Source organism: Candoia aspera, chromosome 3 (genome assembly GCF_035149785.1).
Source record: "Candoia aspera isolate rCanAsp1 chromosome 3, rCanAsp1.hap2, whole genome shotgun sequence".
In the NCBI taxonomy this organism is placed as follows: Eukaryota; Metazoa; Chordata; class Lepidosauria; order Squamata; family Boidae; genus Candoia; species Candoia aspera.
In genome coordinates, this window is record NC_086155.1 from 122,778,511 (window position 1) to 122,800,384 (window position 21,874).

Genomic DNA, 21,874 nt, shown 5'->3' on the forward strand with positions numbered 1-21,874 from the left:
CTACAAACTCCCGTAATGCTGCCAGCTCCTTCTGGGTCATCGCATAAATTTTGGGCTTTGGTAAGGGTGTGTTGGGGACCAGTTCTATAGCGCAGTCCATTTTTCTGTGGGGTGGGAGTTTGTCTGCCTCTGTTTTGCCAAACACATCGGCAAACTCTGTGTATCTGGCTGGCAGGCCATCCAGGGTTGCTGCCTCCAGATGCATCGATGTAGTCGCCGCCCTCCCCATTGCAGCACGGGGAACCCGATCCCCTGTGGGTGCTCGATAGCGCCCATCCGAAAACGTAATTTCCCTGGCTTTCCAGTTTATTTGTGGGTTGTGTTGTACTAGCCACGGGATCCCCAGGATGATTAGGGGTTGGCCCACCGGTGCCACAACGAATGGCAGTCTTTCTCTGTGGCTGCCGAACTGCAGCGCAACTTTGTCAGTGTATTGGGTGACCGAGCCCCCTCCTGCTGCTGATCCATCCAATTGTGTAAACACAATGTGGTGCTGAAGTGGATAGCAGTGGAGGTTTAAAGCGGCCGCCAGGTCCGGGTGCATCAGGCACTTGGAGCAGCCGGAGTCAATTAGAGCCCAAACTTCTGCCGATTCTCCACCGTGGGTTAGGGTGACTTTCACGTACAGGGTGGGACAATTAGCACTCACCCCTAAGTTGTCGCGCCCCTTGTTTTCTTCCACCTGTCCTCTGGCGCTCCTCAGGGCAGGTGGCTGGCATTTCCCGCCAGTTCTTCTTGGTCGCTTTCCTCTTCTTCGATGGAGTAAGGGAAGTCCTTTGCTGCAGTTTCACCCGTCGCGACTGGCATTTTCCTGGGTGCTGGGGTTGGCTTGGTTGGCGCCTTCCACGAGCTGTCCCTCGCCTTTGCTGTCGGGCAAGCCGCCGCCTTGTGGTCCTCCTTCCTGCACCGAAGGCACTGACCCTTGGCGAACCGCCGCTCCCTTTCTTCTTTCCAGGGCTGGGGTCTCGACCTCACCAGTCCTGCTGCTGTTCAGGGTCCTCTCACCGACTCTGCATGCTGCGCCTCCCTCTTTGCCTGGAGGAAGGTGTCCTGGGTGTCCTCTGCCTCTCTGGCCAGCAGGAGCCCTTTTCCATTCGGGAGCAGGGACCCCATTCCTCCATATAGTTCCTCGCGTTTGTGAGGAAAAAGGAGAGTTTTGTGGGGTCCCCGTCGAACTTGACCCCGAAGTCCTTTATCGCCGGTCTCGGTGGGCTCCAAGCCGCATCTGGGCGTCTAGGTATGCTTCGGGCAGTCGGGGCTCTTTGGTCTCGATGTGGGGATTCCCTCTGCCAGGCTTCGGGTGGTGTTGTTCCCATCTCATGCTGGCTCCAGCATCGTTCCAGCTGTCTCGCCATTGGGGTGGGAGGGGGGGGGAGTAGCCCATCTGGCGGGTTCTTGGAAGCGGACTCTGCCTGGTGCTGTGTCGTCCTCCGGATGTCTCCTCCCTCTCTCCAGCTGGCGCGTCTCCGAGGGGGGGTAAGGGGTGTCAGGCTTCTGGTGCCTGGCCCCTCCGCGCCCCGGCTGTGGGATTCGTATGCCTCTGCTAACCTCAGTAGCAGCTGCTGCATTGCCTCCAGCTTGTCCTCGACTGCGCTCAGCCTTGCCGACGTTTGCGAGCCCTTCTTGGTGCGGTTGCCCCGCCGCTCCCCTTCGGTTCCCGATGCCGTGGGTGATGGGACATCTCGCAGTTCCTCCGAGGCTCCGGGTGATCCGGGCGAGGATTCCTCCATCCGATCGACGGTGACCCACGTGCCTTGGGATTCACGGGTGGCGTTTGCCATTGCTTCTCCCTCCGAGCTCGATCCCGAGCTCTCCTGGACCTTGTGCCATCGGGGCATTGGGCATCTGCCGTTCGTGGGGTTGGGTGTTCCGTTGCCGGTCGCTGGGTAGCTGCCTCGTCGTGGGATGAGTTCTTCCATTACTAGCTTGGTTCTCTCACAGATTGGATCTGGAATGGTGCTAGTGGAAATTTTTTTTTTCGATTCCCGTCTTTATGTCAGGGTAGCCTTACTCCCAATAAGACACGGACTCACTTAGAGGGTCTAAGGATTTCCGGTTTATTGAAAGCAGATTGCATACGTAGAAAAAAAGACGGGAATGCGGGCGTGGTAGCGGGGTACCCTGTTTATACCCATGTGGTGGACCTTGTCCTCCTCCACCCCCCATTGTCCCACAAGCTGGATCCGGATGGGCGATCTGCAGCGGTATGGGTCTGTCGATGTCATGAGTAAGGATGGTGAGCAGGGGGCTCCCTTCCAGACTGTTAAGCGCATGCGTAGCACTGAGGAATTGGTGAGCCATTCCAAGAGGCACAGATTGGGACTGCCTTAACCTGCGGGGTTTATATGGCTGGGTTTTCCCACGTTTGTTCAGTTTGTTAGGATTACTGTTGTGTATTATCAATAAAACATTAGAGACTAGTTCCCTGTCTCAGAGTGTTTCCTGGGAGTCAGGACAGTCGATGGGCGATTTGGGTGATCTCCGCTGGTCTTCTTTGTCTTCTCATCCTTGTCTGGTGCAGGTGCATCCCCCGGGGTAATGTGTGGAAGTTCCCCCGGTCTGTTAATGGTTCTTAGGTCCGGGCAGAGGTGTGCCTCTGTTGTGCTGGTGATTGTTTTAGGTGTTTGTGTGCTTAAAGGATAATGGTTATCCCTTCCTCCTTCCTGATAGGCATGTTCCCCATTGTGATGCACATATGCCTTGCAAAGCGGGACATGACAGCTACAAATATTTGCTTCGATTGGTATCTTAGGTGTCTCAGAAGCTGAAAATGCTGCTGGTCCAAACAATGTTGTTAACAAATTACTAAGACTGATATTGCAGCATTGGAAAGATAAATGTATGGCTCCATTTATTCAATGGATTGCACTCTTTTTTCTGTTATTAATTAAAAAGCAATGATGATAATAATAATAATAATTAAAAAATGGAACCTGCCACAGCATGAATAGGTACATAATTTCCAAAGACAGATTGCAGGCAAAACATTTCTGGTTCAAAAATTGCATACATTAAAGAATATATTTGAAAAAATTGTGTAGGAAAAAAGAAGTAAATTAATGATACCTGCACCTGGGTCTGCAGCCATAAAGAGGGGTAATACTGGGGAGACCTACTTTCTTAAAGTTTCTCTGCTGTCCATATATTGTATGTTATTAGGAAAAGGCCATATATACTTTCCTTAATTATACCTACTTGGCTTCAGGTCTCATTGCACAAAATGTGCATTGCATGCATATTAGCGAAAGTTACATCTACATTGTTCATAGAAAAATAGATGAAGTGTGTGTGTTTAATGGCACACTAAACACACCAGATTTAAACTAATTTTTAGCACTGGATGGCAGTATGGAGCAGGGCTTTTTTCATTTGTGATACATTACCTTGGATTTCCTTCTTACTGATTCATTTGCCAACTGCCCCAGCGCTAGGCTGATAAATGAAAATAATTTTATCTCCACTACCCTTGTAATTCTTTTTGGCTCATGTCAATGAAATTATATCTTTGTTTGGTTTTATGTGTTCTAAGTTATATTGTAGAAGTTTATTATCATTTTTATATATGTTGGTAACTGCCTTAGAATCTGGAAAGGTAAGGTGTAAATGTTTTCATCGATCTGCTTAAAATAAGTGATTTCTTATAGTACTGGCTAAAATATATAGCAGTTGGATATGTCCACTATTAGCTATGAGTTGAGTTCTTCCTCACTTAATTAATGCCACTGTTATATTGCTGTCTGGGACTATATTAGCTAATAAGTGCAACTACTCACCTGCTGGTCTTGTCTGTAGATCTGAATTCAGAACTGCAATCCTGCATCAGCTGTACTTGTTATTATTGTTATTACTATGTTTCTAGGCCCAAGTTAGAGTGCAGTTATTAATGAGAAACAAAGATGTTAAAAGCAAGTCAAACTATGATAGTGAATACCCAACCCATTTCATAGCCAGTAAACTGGCTCTGGGCTCTGAAAGGTAGTTGCATAAATCTGGTAGTTTTATCATTAAAACATGATCATATTTTCAGAAAACATGCCACATTTCACAGAAACTGGTGCAGGGATTTTTGAGCTAGTCAGGTTTATAAAGTGTCCATAGCTTTTTGCTTCCCTCACAAACAACTAAAAACTTACAGGAAAGCAAGATTGCTTCCAAATTTCACAGAAATTTGATGCCAAGGTTTACAATCAATACATCTTTCAATTCTAATGTTATAAATAAAGTGTTTATAATGTTTTGTAGCAAAAATCTTTCTATACGGAGAAATATTTGTGACAAGCTTCAAGCAGAATGGCTGATGCGTTTTCAAGCAGATAGGATGATGAATTTTTGTGTAACAGAAAAATGTGGCAAAGAATTGAGGTCAGGGAGAAGAGTAATTAATTTATAAGTGTAAGTAACTCCTTCATTTCCCCCTCTTTAAAATCAAGTATATTGGTACATTTCCACATGCATTTTCTATAACAGTAATTAAGCAAGGATACGTGGACATAAATGGATATTGAATCCTGAGTGTGAAAGCAGACTCCATATATTTTCAAATTGGTGAGATGAAGGCAATATTGACTTGCAAGATAGTTTTAGAGAACCTAGCTTGCATAGAATCACAGGAGGAGGCTTTGAGTAAGACTGGGCTAAGGTGGTGCTTGGCATACTGACCAAAATATGCTAAAATTGAACTTTACTGTTATTTCTGTTAGCCACGAAAGCTGCATGTGGTATGGATATGACTAAGGATGGTAACCTACTCTACACCTCCCCTATCTTACTAAAAGGCTTTATATGAAAGCCTCAATTAACTAAAAACCATGATGGGTGTCAGTAAATGATAAACAGAATGATCTAATGAAGGAAAGGAAAGGAAGAAAGATTAATATGCAGTGTTTCTGTGAAACTAAAAGAAAGAAGGAGGATGTAATATAACTTAATGAGGTGGTCTGATCTTGTGGGGTGATGCTGATGAATAGATCCAGGAAAGTGAATGTGTTATTTAATGATGAATGAAAAGGCTAAAATGTATGTCAGAGAATATGAATTCATGTGATTATTGTGGATGCATATGAGAGTAGGAATCCATAGGTTGGTGATAGTTTCATGTTGCATTGCGGTGAATGATGATAATGGAATAATCATTATCAACATTCTGAATGAATGAGATCCAGTCCTCCCCCTCCCCAGTATTGTTCTGCTATTCTGCAAGGAACAGCCAAGATTTATAAAGCCAGGGGGAAATGCAGAACAATTTTGATGGAAATAAAAAAAAAAGTTGTAGAAGCAAGTGAAAGTGCTAAACAAGAAACCTCCAGCAGAGTGAAAATAAAAGTGAAGTCAGGGAATGTTGAAGAGTTGGGTGGGAATTATGGTGGCATGCTAAAGAGTGAATTGAAATGCTATGAATTTTTCTATAGACAAACTGAAATGGACATACTAAGTGCTATGAAAATTTGAAAAATGACAATGAATACACATAAATGGTGTAACCAGAGAAATATTACAATATGGATGTAGTTTTAGTTATGGTGTAGGATTTGCTGAATGTAATTGTGAAGACTGCATCATTGTTCTCCTGTACAAAGAGAAAGATTAAAGGAATTAATGCAAAAACCACAGGGAGATTATTCTGTTAAACGTAATGTCAATGACGTTTGGCAGAATTTTGAGAAAAATGGTACAAGGTGAAGTGAGCAAAACCTGGGAAATGTTGTGTGGCTCTAAGGAAGGCAAGGAGCATGCAGGCCAGATTTTGCATTTCAGCAAGCTATTCAGAAATGTATCAGTGTAAGAAAGGATTTTTTTCTATGTTTGATGATTTAGAGGAAGCATGTGATAAAATTAATAGGCTTGAATAATCGAGTGTTTTGCACTAATGTGGTAGCTGAATGCAATAAGAGTGGCATATGATAAAAAGAAAACTTTCTGGAGAATAAATTCAATGCTTAGATCATTGTTCAACATTGAGCAGGGATTACAACATGAAAGTATGATATCTACATGGTTGTTTAATGTATTAATAAGTAAATATATAAGGAATGTTTGTGTCATTAGAAATGTGTTGTTAGGGGATGCAAACATACTGTATGTGTAATTTTGAATTCAGATGATGCCATGTTGTTGGCTGAGAAAGGATTTGCAGCACATGTCAAATAGACTGTATAATGCAATGAGGAGTATGGATCTGAAAATCAATTCTTCAAATATCAAGATGATTATGTTTGATAGGAAAAATGGAGTAAACTGTATTACAAGCAATACAGAAATGATGAAAAACTAGAGCAAGTAAATGTAGTTGTGTACTTTCATAGAATGTTTCCTAAAAATGGATAGAGGGAAAATGGATAGAGATTTTTAAGATGTACAAAGGCTTCTAGAAAAGTAGTGGATAGCATATAGTTTATTTGTGAGGATCAAATGTTTGTTGAAAGAAAATAGCTGTGAATAGGGCTGTGCTTCTGCCCACTTTGTAATACAGATCTAAAGGAGTACAGAGATGATACTGAAGAAAGAATTCAATGACCATCATGTAAACATCAGTTTAGCCCAGACAAACAGGAAGGGGTGAGGAAAAATTCAAGACTGGCCTGTCTTGATTCTCCTTAGTATTGTTTTGTTTTCAAAATAAACATTTTCACCTCTGTTTACCTCTGCCATCCATGTCCACTAACATATTGTGATCTAGAAAGGAAATGTTTTTCTAAAATATCTCTTACAAAGTAAAGATGATAGCAGTAAATTTGGGGTTTTAGGGAGAAAAAACAGACAAACAATAGAGGCATTTTTATTCTGAAATGGGGAAGGAGAAGAGGTCTGGTACATAGGTGTTCCCAGGTTCTAATCCATTTTACCCATGGGTGATGTTGGGCCAGTCACTGTTTCTCAACAAAATCAATTTTACAGGATTGTTGTTGAGCTAAAATTGACCAAGGGGAAGCAAGAGGAGGCAACATCATGATTGCTACCTTGATTTAGTCATAAAGAGAAGGAACGTAAAGAATAATGATAATGATAACCAGCAATGACTCATGGAAACAGCTTACTGTATTTTCTTACTTTCTTTTCACTTGAAAGCACTACAGTAAGCTTTGTCTCTTTTGGAGTGACTGTATTCTGAAGGCTGTAACTGTGAAACTGACAGTTCAAACTTCAGCACATTTTCTTGGAAGTCAACTCTACTGGTTGTAATAGCATTTGATTTCTTGGATAGAGGAATGAACCTTTCACACTGCATTGTATGCTGAAGCAATAATTGCAAAGTGCACAAATACTGGGAAACAGCCTTTCTGTATAATTATAGACAACATGCCATATGAGAGACAATAGGTTCTGTAGGAAAGTCCACCCGTTTTAAAGAGTAATATAATTCTTGATTTGCAAGGGCTGAATTACTTCCATGGTTATAGAGATCTTGGCTTGTAATCTTCAAGGAGGTTTTCAGAAAATTCTCAACAACTGTTTCTTTCTAAAAGGTCATCTGATAGATTGTAGTCAGTAGTAATTAAGTGTCAGTCATCCATCTGGAAATAGGAATGACCTACAGCATTTTTACAGGTAGCTGGCAATGCAGAATTCTTTTAATGAAATACACAGAAGAGCTTTATCACAAATCCAAACTATCTCAAGGTGAATTTCTGTGTGAGACCGAATGCCCTTTACCTCTCTAACAGAGTTGCATTTCATACCCCTGCCCCCTTTTAATATCTTAAATACTACACATTTCATTCTTGGCATTCAGTTGTTTCTTTCCTGGTATCCCCACATTCTTGGAAGAGAGGACAGGCAATTCATTAGTGTAACAACAATTCTGGTATTTGCAATATGATTTTGAGAGGAAAAGAAGCTCTTGCTGGAAGTCCAAAACTAATTGGCAACTAGTAGGTTTCAAATCAGAGGGTCAGTGATGGAATAGCTTTTGGAATAAATGGATTTTCCATTCATAGGACTAGATCCTGTGTTGTATGAATGGAACTCTGTTCACATATTGCAACTTCCTTGTTCCCTTGTCCTTTGTGCAGCTCCCATACACAACCAAAAAAACAATATTGGAGGTTGAGGAACCTTCCAAAATGTCATGGAATATAGCACATGTATTTGAGGGAGGATGATCAATAATAGAAGAAGAATTGGCTAAAATACAAAATTTGGAACCGGAATTCAAATTTGACTATTTGTACAGATGAAAAATAGAGGGATTTATGTATTTTGGATATTTTTTAATATGTTTATTTGTAAGACAGTTCCTTCCTGTTTCTACATCAAGTTTGCAATTGAAAATATCACAGTACTGCATTCCCTCAGTACTGCATTCCCCATACAATTATTTAATATATAATGCTGAAGGCACTATTGTCAAATCAGCTAACAGTAAAATAAAAAGTTTAATTTAGCAGCGAAAACTCAAAAAGTATTATTAAAATATAAACAATAGATTAAACCAGTTCCATTGAATGCACTGAATATTTTACAGATTTCTGTTAAATTGTAAACATTTAGCCTAAGACACTGAACATTTTTGTATGTCTTTAAATTTTTTATCTGAGAACTACTATCTCAATATTTGTGGCAGTGTGAAAACCGAAGAATAACTATTTCATCAACTTTGAGAAGTGCAAATTTGGTTGGTTTGTATATAAAAGTGCACTGAATGAGATTCTTAAGCATCCCTAGTGAAAATTTGCATTTTCAATCCCATCTGCTTATAACAGGCATCCCACTCTCACAATGAAAGGCTATCATGTTTATTCACTGATTCAAAAAACAGGAGTTTGGCAGGGAAATTTTTTTCTTCTTTTTCCTTTCTACTTCCTTCCAATCTAGGCTAGTTCTCACCCAGAGGCAGCTTATAGGAGTTCACAACATAGAAAGCAAACAGGAAGCAAGCAAGGTATGTAGATTTATGTGTGAGTTTGGCTGGCAGCATAGACAGTGAGGAAGCATCATAATCTGCAAGATACGTGTGTTCAGTGTTTGCTTTCTGCTTGAACAGGAGCCAGACTACATCTGTTACAAATACAAGCTTACTGGAAAACAGGTAGAAGCTAGAGAATCAGGCACACTCATTGCCAGTGAAATTCAGGAACCAGTCCTGCTATATGATGGTCAACACAGCCAGCTGAGCAAATGATATCATCTAACATTGTAGAAGATACTTTGGCCTCCGTGGATTGAGCCTCCCTGAGAAGAAAAATGTATTGTGGCAGTGTGTGATTCCCTCTTAGGACAAACCAACACAGCTGTGTGCAGGCTCAGTATGACACTGGAGGAGGTATATGGTCTTCTAAGTGCCCATATAAAGGACATAATATTCAATATTATATTATATTATACAATATTATTCAAACCCATGACAACTATTCTTTTCTCTTGATTTATGTTGGGATGAATGACGCAGCCAGAAGGGACCTTTAAAGAATGACCAGAGACTATGAGGCCTTGGGGAGAAAGAAGAAGGAATAGCAGCACATGTAGTTTTTAATCATTCCTTGCGAGCTTCATGGTGCAAGAAGAGAAGATTAGATCCTGGAAGTCAACAACTACACAGTCACCAAGAAGGGTTTGTATTTTACAACAATGGCCTATGTTACCTTTATTTCTTGGAAGAGGTCGGCCATATCTTATGAAGACAATGAAGGAAATGTTTGGCAGGTGCCTTGTTGGTCTCTTCAGGAGGCCATTATACTAGGGAGTCATTAAACATGAGGGAGGCTGGCAAAAGCCCACAACTTAATATCCACTCAAGGAGTAAGGCCAAGATAGCAGAATGCAAAGGGAATAGCAGGAAGCCAGGAGGGGGTCTCAGTTTCAGGAAACTACATCAGAGAAGCTAGTTAGGTTCAGAACTAGCTTCAGAACCTCAAATGTCTCTAAACCAAAACACTATACTCTTAGAAAATGAATTAGGAGAACTAGAGATCCTACCTAAGGAAGACAAACATGATGTGATAGGCACACAGCACTGGAAGGTTGCATAAGGAAAAAAAAATCCAACACAAAGAGTAGAGAAAAATACACTTGCACAGAAAGGCAGGAATCAGAGTATAGAAATCCCATTGGAAGTATTTTGGGTAATAATAAAAGGAGAGAGAACAAAAACGTGCTGACTATTCTTCCAAAAAGGCATGGAATAGTGAACATTTCATATTTCAAATTATCCTGACATCCTCTGGGATTCTAACTCTGCCAAGGATCAGAGGTCCAACAAATTCCTGTCTTCTCTAATCTCATTTCTCAGAAGGTGGAAGAAAAAACAAAGGGGTCTCCTATGCTGGACTTAAACCTCACCAACAGAGAAGAATTGGTTGTAGAAGTGAGAGGGACTGGTTCTTTGGAGAAAAATTATGCTATTATCCTTGTATTCATAATATCTAACAAAGGAGGAATAAACTGCATTGAATATTCATTGATAAGCAATTTTTAAGCCACTGAAATTTGTAGAATCTGTCTGCTTGCTGTATGAACACCAAAAGGGAATATTGTGGATCCTTCCACCCCAATATAATAAAAAGGTGGGAGCCTAGTAGGCATTTTCAGTTGTAGCCCCTCATTCTAGAACAGAATAGTGAGAGCCAGTGGTTCTGGAAAGTGGTTAAGATTTTATCTAGGTCCATAGAGGAAGTTTAAAGTCCACCATCTGCCATGGAAGCTTATTGGATGACTTTGGGACTGTCACTGACCTTCAGTCCATCCTCCCTCATAGGGATGTAAGGACAACCTGGAGGAGGGAGTGCTATGCATACCATTTATGTTCCTGGAGGAAAGGTGGAATACATATTTTTTTTAAAAAATAAAGCTTGGTATTTGTCAATATAAAATTACATCCAAAAGTAATGAAAAAAATTAGGAAGACTTTAAGAAATAAAGTGGGTCAAAACAGATAACCTCTGATGTAAAATAAAAATAATATTGTTTGTACAGCTTGGAGAAACTGGACATGCAACACTAATTTTCCATCATTCTCTGAAATATTGAAAATACAAGAGTGCTTTTTTTTTTTTATAATGGTTGAAAGCAATGAGAATATAAATTCTGGAGGAAAGAGAGATTGAAATAGGTTTTGCATTGGGGAATAGGTAGACTGTATGATCTCCTCTGATGGATTGATTGATTGGTTTGTTTCTGATTCAACATTTCTGTTCTCTAGGAATAGCATTTCATAGGAGAAGTCAAGAAGAATTTCATAGGAGAAGTAAGGAATGTTACTAAGGAGTTAACTCCTTCACAGTGATGGTAGAGAGAAGGTACTTGACATTAACAGTAATAAATTCTTTGACTTGGGTTTGTGGCTGCTAGCTGTGTCATGCTCTTTTGGGAACCCGTTGTGCTATGCCAGAAAGTGGTTGCTCCCAGATTCTTATATGTCCAGCTAGGCTTCCAATCATGTGACCGCTGCTCCCACAGTACACTGAGCCTTCTGCTGATTGTTCAAAGGATATATTACTTAGCATCTATAGCTGGTTCTTCTTTTTAGTTTTATTAGTTCTCCTTTCTCTTCCTTTATGAAACAAAGGCTTTAACACCTCTATTAATCATTTGGACCATTTCTGTTTCTGGTGCCAGTTCTGTTTCTAAGCCCTCCTCTCTATGCCTTTACCCTGTCCTCTTTTTCTGATGAGATGTTGAAGGTGTTGAAGAAGCAGCTTTTCCTTCTGCTTCTGACATGGAGACTGGAGATGCTGTCTTCCCCAGTGTAAGAGCAACCTAATTTTTTTCCAAAGCTGACTGGATGAGGAAATCCTTAGTTGAGCACCATACATTGAAACCAGTGGCTGTACTGTTGCTGCTGCTTTCACACTGAGCCAGAACTTCAAAGCATCTGTATTTATCTGTTCCCATGGAGACAGGAACCCAAAATTATGCCATAGCAAGTAGGAAGGGCTAACAGGGGATGAACTGGTAAGGTGTAAACTGTGACTCATACATGGAGGGTGTTTGTTGCTGGTCGTGGGGCTTTGATTTCCAGGTCACTTCCATAAATACAAGCATATAGACCCATGAATTAATTGTCCTTCAGTTTACTAGTTATGCTGTCACTTCTGGCCAAGGATTAGTGCCCATTCTCTGTTGAATAATAGTACATTATAATACATTCCTAAAGCTTCATAACTTCCTCAGGTTCTCATGATATTAACGGTTCCCTGCTGGATGTTTTGCACAGGCTTTTACTTAGAGAGGCAGTGGTCTCTATTAGCAGAGTTTATTGTGCAGCAGATAATAAAGAACCCAGTGAGCAGCCTTCAAATGACATTTCAGAGGTAACTTAGACAAGCAGGCAACTTGGTGAAAAGGCAAAGCTCAAAACAAACAAACATACAGGAAGGCAAGGGAAATGTACAGAGAGCAGAGCTTCTGGAATTCTTTGCAACCCCTTAATATCAGACTTGCCCTGGGGAATGTGACCAGGAGGGATGGGCTTATCAACAGAGCCATCAGCATTTTTCCAAGCCCAACTGCCTCTTCTATAGGGATACACTGGGGGATTTTTTTCTTTGTAGCATCTGGCCAGATCTGGCCCATTTTAAAATTTGATCTTTCTTTTGCCAGCTTTTCCTCTCACACATTCTTTTTTCAGAGAGATATCACCCTGATGGACAAATAGACAGTTGGATAGAGACTTGTTAGGCTGTTTCATATTCCGTCGGATAGAGTCAGTGGAAGGCCAGACACCCAGTTATTGGGGGTGCTTTAATTTGGATTCATGACCTAAGTCAATGATCTAAATGGCCTCTTCAACTCTATGTTTCTGTGATGCATTTATTTGTTCTATAACGATAAAGGAAATAAAAAAAATACATTTTTCTCACTGTATCTCATTATAAGTTGTGAAAGAACAAATCCTTATTACTTTAACATGCTCTTCATGGGCTCTTGTAATTTCCAGAACTAAAAAAAATAGATGTTTATCTGAATTTTAATAGTTAAAAAAATGCACATGATGAGTCCCCCTTGATTTTACTGAAACTTCTGCTAGCAACAGTGGAGGGTAATGTCACTTTTTCCATCCTGCTATACAGGGATCTTTTAAAATCATACATACTATTCTTTCTGAGTACAGCCCATTATTGCCTTTACTCATGAGATACTTAAGTGCTTTCTCTCTCTTATTCTTTCTCTCTTCTCCTAATTTCAAGTCAGATAACCCTGACTCCCTAGATCATAACCAACAGGTTCCATCTGATACACAAGGTGGGCAAAAGCAGCCCATGACACCTCTTCTGCCACTATCTCTGTATGCCTTTCCACCACTGTGTACTACCTCCCCATCCATAAATCCATACTGCTGCCTCCTCTCCTCCTCTATAAATCCACCAAACCTTCCCCTCTCCTTGCCTTTCCACATGCTGTTGCCTCATTCTAACTCACCTTGCTGTCCCCAAATCTCCACAGCTGCCTCCTTTCAACATTCTTCCCAGTTAACAAAATAACCTTGTATCTCTGCATCTCTCTCCAACTCTTTGCCATCTCCACATCCCTCAACTCCAGCCAGTGTCTTTCTCATCCTTTCTTTCCACTCTGCCTCTCTGTGCTGTCCCCCCAACCTTAAATCCCATCCTTGCCTTCTGCTGTTTTTGTCTCCCTATCATACCTTGGCTGCTTCCTTTAGTCTTTTTTCTTCATTTCCTGTTCCTGAGCCCTGAGAAGTCAATCTGGTCTGCTTTCTGCTGTTAGTGTTCAGACAAGCAAGTACACCTTTTGCTCTTTGAGGTTCATATCCTTATGATAAATATAATTTTTGCAACACTAATTGTGCTCTGCTTAAAAATGATCACAGGGGAAGTGATGGCTAAACTGTTTCATTGAAGGGTGGACTCCTTTTTTAATAGTTTCTCATATGTAGAAGATGCAAAAATGATGTCATGGAATGTGGGGTGGCTTTTAAAAATTCATATGGGACATGGCTTTTCTGGAATGAGGAAGGGGTGTGTGTGCATTTGGGTATGCCAGTTCCTTATTTTGTTAACAATCAGACAGCTAGTGGTGATCAGGTCTCTCTCTCTCTTTGGTCAATGACTGTAATTTTGATTTATTTGATTATGTACTTGTGAGAGAGACAGACCAATATTTAATTTTACATATGGGGTACACTATTTGAGAGGCCATTATGGAAATTAAGAGTAATGTTTTAAAAATTGATTTTACTTCATTAAATCTACCACTTCAGTAATCATATTTCACTGAGATTTCTACTTGAAATGGAAAAAAATTAAAAGGAGAGGGTCTGAATGGGAGGAGAATTAATTCTATTTCAATTAATTAATCTATTAATCTTACTGCAGAAGGTTTGTAAGGAGAAGGACTTAAATATTCATATTCTGTATGTTGATTTTTAGTTTTAAAAATAGCTTTACAGTTGTCCATTGTTGCAGTGAAGCCCCTGATTTTCCATTCAAAGACATAGGGAGTCCTCAGTCCAGTGGAAATTGCACAGTAACTTCACACAAATTATATTATTATACACTAACTGTAAAAATGTTAGAGAAAATATAAATAGATGTTTTTGTTGCATGGTCCTCCACTTTTGTAATAATACGTAATAAATGCACTTGTATATAATACCAATGTTACCTACAGTTCATTCTCTCTCAATCTTTATTTGACTTGTAACAAAGACAATTCTTCATAATGCAGAAAGCACTCATTATTTAGCTTTGTGACACTTTTCTCCTGAAATCGAATAAATTAGAACAGAAAATAGCATATATAATGAAATGCAAAACAGTTAATTATATCTGTGTGACTATGTCTTTCTGTGGAAAAACTTCAAAATGTGAATTCTTCCACTCAGAAAGCTCAACTCATTTTAACTTGGGCCCAGCTTTCTTTGATATAAACCTGGCCTGACACTAAATTCAAATACTGAATCATACCTTTGATGGCTTCTGCTCCAGTTATAAGAGATGAAGTAATGACCCTTGTGGGACTTTCCAAATTCAAATAAATTTGATATCAGATAAACTTTGTTGGCAACTTGGACTACCATCTTGGTGCAACATGTAAGATAATAAATTGCATTCATAAGCTGCGCAAACATTTAATGTGTTTATGCAATAACTATGGTTAAAACTAAACCCGACAACATACCGTATAAAGTCAGCAACAGTGCTTTTCCAAATGATACAATAATATTCCTAAAAGAACATGTGTTTTCATCATTAAATTAAAATAAGATTCTTTGTGCTTTGTTCATGCTGATTATTGGAAGTGTATTCAGTCCTGAAGATTTTCTGTATCAGCCTTTAGTAGGGAAAAACTTCTCTGAATCCTTCCTTGCTATGGCTCACTGTGATGAAGAAGATGAAGCGACACCATCCTTATAGCAATCTAATCTGTGGGACTCTTAATGATTTGCATAATGAAGAAAGTGATTAATTTTGAAGTATGGCCGAGGCCCATTATATGCATGACCAGTTTATGCAATAGTCTATGAAGCAGAGCCGTGCAAGTTATAGCAAGATCCAGAATGACCTTGATAGAATAACAGCCATGCATTTTCTTCAATCTGGCTCTCCAAAATATCTGCTTATGTATTGGAGAATAATTGTAGGTCAGCCTGAGAGGGACAAGGACATTGCTTTACATGATAAAGATGGAAACAGGGAGGAAGCTCATATCCTTATGCAATGCAGAAATATTGTTGCAGAAATATTCCCTAAAGGCTGAAGACATTGTTCACTTCTCATAGGTTTCTTTGCTGATTACATGGGTACCCAAGAAAATTCCAAAAAGTTGTAAAAGACTTAAAATCATGACTCTGTGTGTACACTTATAAATTAAATCTCCTTGAAGTCAATACATTCTGCTTTCATATCAGTATGATTAGCTCTTGATGCATTTGCTTATTTTTGTATCAGAAGAGTTGAAAAGCTAGGGAAATGCTTTCTGAATGAGGGACACAAAATTAGGAACCGTTGAGCATAACAAAATGGCAAATAAGAGTTAATGCAATTACAATCTCTGTTGGGTGCTTCAGTTATATCCTCACTTCAAACCTTCCATACTAATACAGTACTGGGAAACTGATGAAGAATTTCTCTTTTCCATTTATGAAGAGACCATATGGTACAATTTTATGTTGAATATTTGGGGGAGTTCTGGATGCTCAGTTTTAAAAGTATGCTATTGCAAACAGTAATGAGCAACTGAAATCTCAAGAACTAGGAGCATTTTCCCTACAAGGTGGTCTTTGGGACTTTTCATTTAGAAAAATCAACCTTTAGGGCTATAGTTATGTACAAGTCACACTTAGCTTCTGAATAAATATGCTCAGTCCATTATTATTATACATCATGATTCTTATGATATTTATGACCAGCTTTTGAACAAACACAAGGCAGAATTTAATGAAAATGAAACCCATGTTTCAGTGAAATTCTAAGCAATGAAAATACCTGAGATGCCATATGAATATGGCCCTTTGGGAAGCTACTAAAGCAGTGTTTCTCAACCTTGGCAACTTTAAGATACCATGGACTTCAACTCCCAGAATTCCCCAGTTGAAGTCCACATATTTTAAAGTTGCAAGGTGGAGAAACACTGTACTAAAGCAATGGAAGTACAAACAAAACTGGCTAAAATTAGACTAAATTCATTATCACAACTTACCGCAATTGTTTGACTTGTCATAGGAATCTTGTACTATCTATTTAATTCTTAGTTTTGGACTAAGCAACATTTCCATAGCATTCTCCAACTTCCAATAATCCTTCACAATTAGTCAAGAACAGCCTAAGTCTTACATGCCTTCAACCTCTCATCTCACATAGTATTTCCCAATCAATGGTTGAGAGGCCCTGTTCCCATGATCTTGCCACCTACTCAAAATACTATGATTGGGGTGATAAATGGTGGTCTGAATGAAAGGGTCACTGAGCTGAGGATCTTCTTCAGGGTTATCTCTGTACTGTTCAAATAAGGTATACAACAGCCACTGTGAAAACATGCTTAGCCCAGAAAAGGACGGAGAGAGGAAGAAACTCAAGATTCCCCACCTTGATTCTTGTTGTAATAAGAGGGGTAAGAGAGAATCTCTGTCAGACTTTCAAGATTCTCTTATTGTACCCTGTAACAATAGTTCCATCAGTTTTTGCAGTGCCTGTTCCCTGATGTGGCCTACCTCAAAAGGCTGACAAGGACAATCCTGTTGATCATCGAATCCTGCAAATGCTGTAAGATCTTCCACCACCACCCTCCTCCTCTCTCTATATATCAGGACTAGTAATATACTAGGAGCCCTTCAAAAACTAAAAAGTGGCTTATAAATTAGTTTTAAAAACACATACAAGGAAGAAACCAGGAGGTTATGAATAGAGTACCCAGTGTGTGGGAAAACTCACATGGGAAAAAAATAATTAAAGAAGCCGGTTATATTGATAGTGGGCAGATATTCTAATATGAAGAGCAGGAAGATGTATAGAATAAATCTGAGTCGTTTTCGAGATGGGCAGTATAAAATTATGATAAATAAACTACCTTCGTGTTTGAAAGGTTAATTTTCAGATCCATACGTCTCATTGCATCAGACATTATTCAGTGCAGATAACTCAGGTTCTTAGTCAACAACAGGACATCATCTACATAAAAAAGTATTCCCACGTTCACTTCTACCACAGAAACACCTCTAATATCACTACAAACATTTCTTATACATTGGTTTCAGAAATATATTAAACAACAAGGGAGACATCATACATCCCTGTTTTATTACTGCTCAGTGTTAAACTGTTTCCGAAGAATTCCGTTTATTCTCATGCATGCTTTACTTCTAACATATACTCTTAGCACATTCAGCAGCCAACTTACAACTTCAATATTGTGCAAAACATTGCATAATTCAAGCCTTTTATATAATACACTTTCTTGAAACCAACAAAATATAGAGTATTTGGTTTTCCTCATTAATACATTTCTCAGTGACCTGCTGAAGAGCATAACTTCCCCTGCCTGACATAAAGTTGCACATACTTCCAGAATTTTGCTAGTTGCCTTTTTTTATACCTTTATACCTTTTTCATCAGAATTCTGCCAAACACCTTCCCAGGCATACTTAACAAATTAATCCCCTTGTATTTTTTTCCCAATAAATCCATTCCCTTTGTCTAGAAGAAAACTAACAGCATTATTACAATTGTCAGGCACAAGTGCAACCTTCACACAGTTGTTTAAAAAGCTGCACAACAAACCACACTGGTATTATCATCCAGTGAACCTTCTTAGGATAATCGGTATCTTTCTCTTATCCTCATGTTTGGCAACAATCGTTCTTTAATATGCCTTTTTCAGTTTATTCCACTTCATCATTCCACCAAGCATCTTTTTCATTAGCATAAGTCCACACTCTTTGGCACTCTGTAACATCATTCTTTTCACTCTGTTCCAATGAGCTTTCACATCCTCTTTCCTTACAGCCTCTTTCCATTCATTGACTTGGGATATTAATCTAACTTCTTTTTCATACAGGATTTCTGCTTTCTCTTCTACATTCATTCTATTTTCACTCTATTTTCTCTCTCTTCTTTCCCCCTTCTTCCATGTATGTTTTTTTCCCCAAAATCCACTCTTCAACTACCCAAAAATACTGTCCCACACTCAGAACCTCTCATCACCTTTGTTTCCTTCACCTCTCTATCTTCTATCTTAAATGATCAAATCAGTCATGTTTTTAGATTCATTCTTTTGCCATCAATATACATGAATAGACTTTTGTTTAAACCACATATTTGAAACAGACTTTTTTTCTAAGCAGTTGCTTACTAATTATGTAGCATTAGAGCCTTTTCCAGAGAGCTGGTCTTTGTATAATGTGTCCAAAGTAGGATAATTTGAGCCTGATCATTTGTGCCTCAAGTGAGAACTCTGGGTTGATTTGTTGATGATCCATTGGTTTGTTTTCTTGGCTGTCCATGGTATTCGCAGAAATCTTCACCAACACCAAAGTTCAAAAGCATCAATACTCTTCTTATCCTGCTTCTTTAAAGACCAACTTTCATTTCCATAGAGTGTTACAAGGTATGCCATGGCTTGCACAATTCTGATCTTTGTAGGTACAGACACATCTCAGCATTTGAATATCTTTTCCAAGGCCTTCATAGCTGTTCTACTGAGTGCTGGTCTGTGGCATATTTCTTGACTGCTTGTTCCTTCATGGTTGATGGTTGATCTTAAAAGGCAGAAGCTAACCGCCACTTCATTATCTTCATTGTCGATTCTAAGTCTGGTTGTTCTACCTGTTGTCATTATTTGGTCTTCTTTATATTTAATTTTAGTCCCATTTTTCATTGGGCTCTTTGACTTTTAGTACTAGGGCTTGCAGAACCTTTGCATTTTCAGCTATTTTCGAGTAGTGTTATCAGTATACCATAGGTTATTGTTGTTTCTTCCTCCAGTTTTAAAACTACGCTCATCTTCTTTCAGTCCAGTTTCCCTTAATATATATTCCACATATAGGTTGAATAAATAAGGGGAGAGTATGCAGCTTTGTTGCATTCCTTTGCCAACCTGGAGCCAGTCTGTTTTACCATGTTCTGTCTGAATTGTGGCTTCCTGACCTGTATGTAAGTTTCTCATGAGGACAATGAGATGTTCTGGGATTCCCATTTTTCTGAGCACATTCCAAGCTTGTGTCAGTGAAAGGTTTTTCTATAATTGATGAAGCACATGCTGACTTCTTTTTGATATTTTCTGGCTTTTTCAATTATCCAGCATGCATCGGCAATAATGTCTTGTGTTCCTCAGCCTTTTCTAAAGCTGGCTTGAACATCTGGCATATCTTTTTCCATGTAGGGCTCCAATCTGTGTTGGATGATCCTAAGCATTATTTTGCTAGCATGTGAAATTAAGGATATTGTACAATAGTTTGCATACTCTGCTACGTCTCCTTTTTTTGTTATTGGAATGTAGATTCACCTCTTCCAATTGGTTGGCCACTGTGTTGTTCTCCAGATTAGCTGGAGTAGCTTGGTTAGAACCTTGACTGATTTTCTTCTGTTGCTTGCCATATTTTATTCATTCACTGCGGGATTACATATAGCTATCACCAACCTATGGATTCCTACTTCCGTACATACATATATGCCACTAATTCATATTTTTTTGTGGAGTCCTTGGTGCTCTCTGAGCCTTGTTGTTTTCTTGCAGACGTTTCATTGCCAGACTAGGCAACATCTTCAGTGCAAAGAGGGAGTGGGCCTTGCTCTCACTTTATATACTGTGGCTTGCCCTGCTTGTGTTGGTAGGGGGGTTGTTCTCTCCTTGGGAGTTCTTTGATTGGGCTGTTGTTTGCTGCTTGGTTGATTGCCTGAGTTAATAGTTCCTTGATTAGGGTGTATTGTGCTGTTTGATGGTTCATCTGGTGTTAATCCTAGTGTTGATTTTTGCATATCTGGGTGTTGACTGCATATATATACCCCTTACCCCTACAGCTTTACTTCCCAGCATCAATTCCATTCCACAAAATCAGACCACCCTCATGTCTGTGACATCCTTACTTTTTCTTTTAGTTTCACAGCTGGCCGGCTGGCCGGCTGGCCGGCTGGCTGGCTTGCTTGCTTGCTTGCTTGCTTTCTTTCTTTCTTTCTTTCTTTCTTTCTTTCTTTCTTTCTTTCTTTCTTTCTTTCTTTCTTTCTTTCTTTCTTTTGTTATTTGTTTGTTTTTTAACCATTCTCAGTTCCAGTAATAGTGCAAATGCTGTTCCCAGGCACTTACAATTAGCTTATTTTTAATAGAGAGCTTCTAAATGACAAATATGAATAAAAATGGTATAAACTCTAAAAGATGTGAAGGACTGCTTTGACAATTTTATGGCCAGAACCGCAGCTTCATAAGTAGCCAGGCATACCTTTTGTTATGCTGGGCAAGTGAGTAGCCTATTCTGCTTTGTTCCCCATTTTGGAGCGTCAACTGTGAAAAACAGAGCTCTGCTTTCCTATCTATCTAGTATTTGAAAAAAGTGTAATACATGTAATGGTGCCTACACTTTTTCTTTTTCATAAGAATAGGACAACATTTACATAGCTGTTAAGCCATAATCAAAGGTTTAAATGTGCCAAATTCCATGGAAATGAGTGCAGAGGATTTTTTTTTAAAGAGGAATGGCTTTTTCCTTGCAGCAAATGCTTACTCAGACCATAATATTTCATATACTCCTTTTTCATTCAAAGTTTTATATCATTTTGTGCTTTCTTTAAGCCAGAAAAATATCACATTTTATATGCATTTTTCTTAACATAAGCAATACATATTTATCTCTTATGCAGCTTTCCCTAACATATTCATTTTATACAACTACCCTAAAATGTACACATTTTATATTCCATTTTCAGCCAAGAAATATTTCAAGATGGATGATACCAGTCTCTATGTATTACGTGCCTGGTTTTGCTGCTGTGGAGTCTGTTTTGGCAGATTTACTTTTTCACTTGAAAAGAAAACTGTTACTGACTTCTTCAACATCCCAAACAATAAGGCAATAAAATGCAGGTGATAAACATGTATTTGCTTTAAGAATCACTAAATTTCCATTAATTCAATAACTCAAATTTATTGAAATAATACCATATATAAAAATGAAACTTAAAATCCAAATCATTACAGAATATAAAAATAAGGAAACCATTAATGACTCCTTTCCATTTTGCAGTACAATAGATACACAACAGTTTTAGGAATGTTACTCTCAAGTTTCAGGATGCAACACATTGAAAGTAAAGGATTTTATTTCTGAGTATGTATACAAAGGATTATGCTGAACATCTGTCATCTTGCTAAGTAACTTCTGGGGGCCCATAATATAAATGGTTCAAAAGGATTAAAGCATTTATTTTATATCACCAACTAGCACTGACTATGCAAAAAGATGGATTTTTTTTTCAAGTTAACAATAAATAAT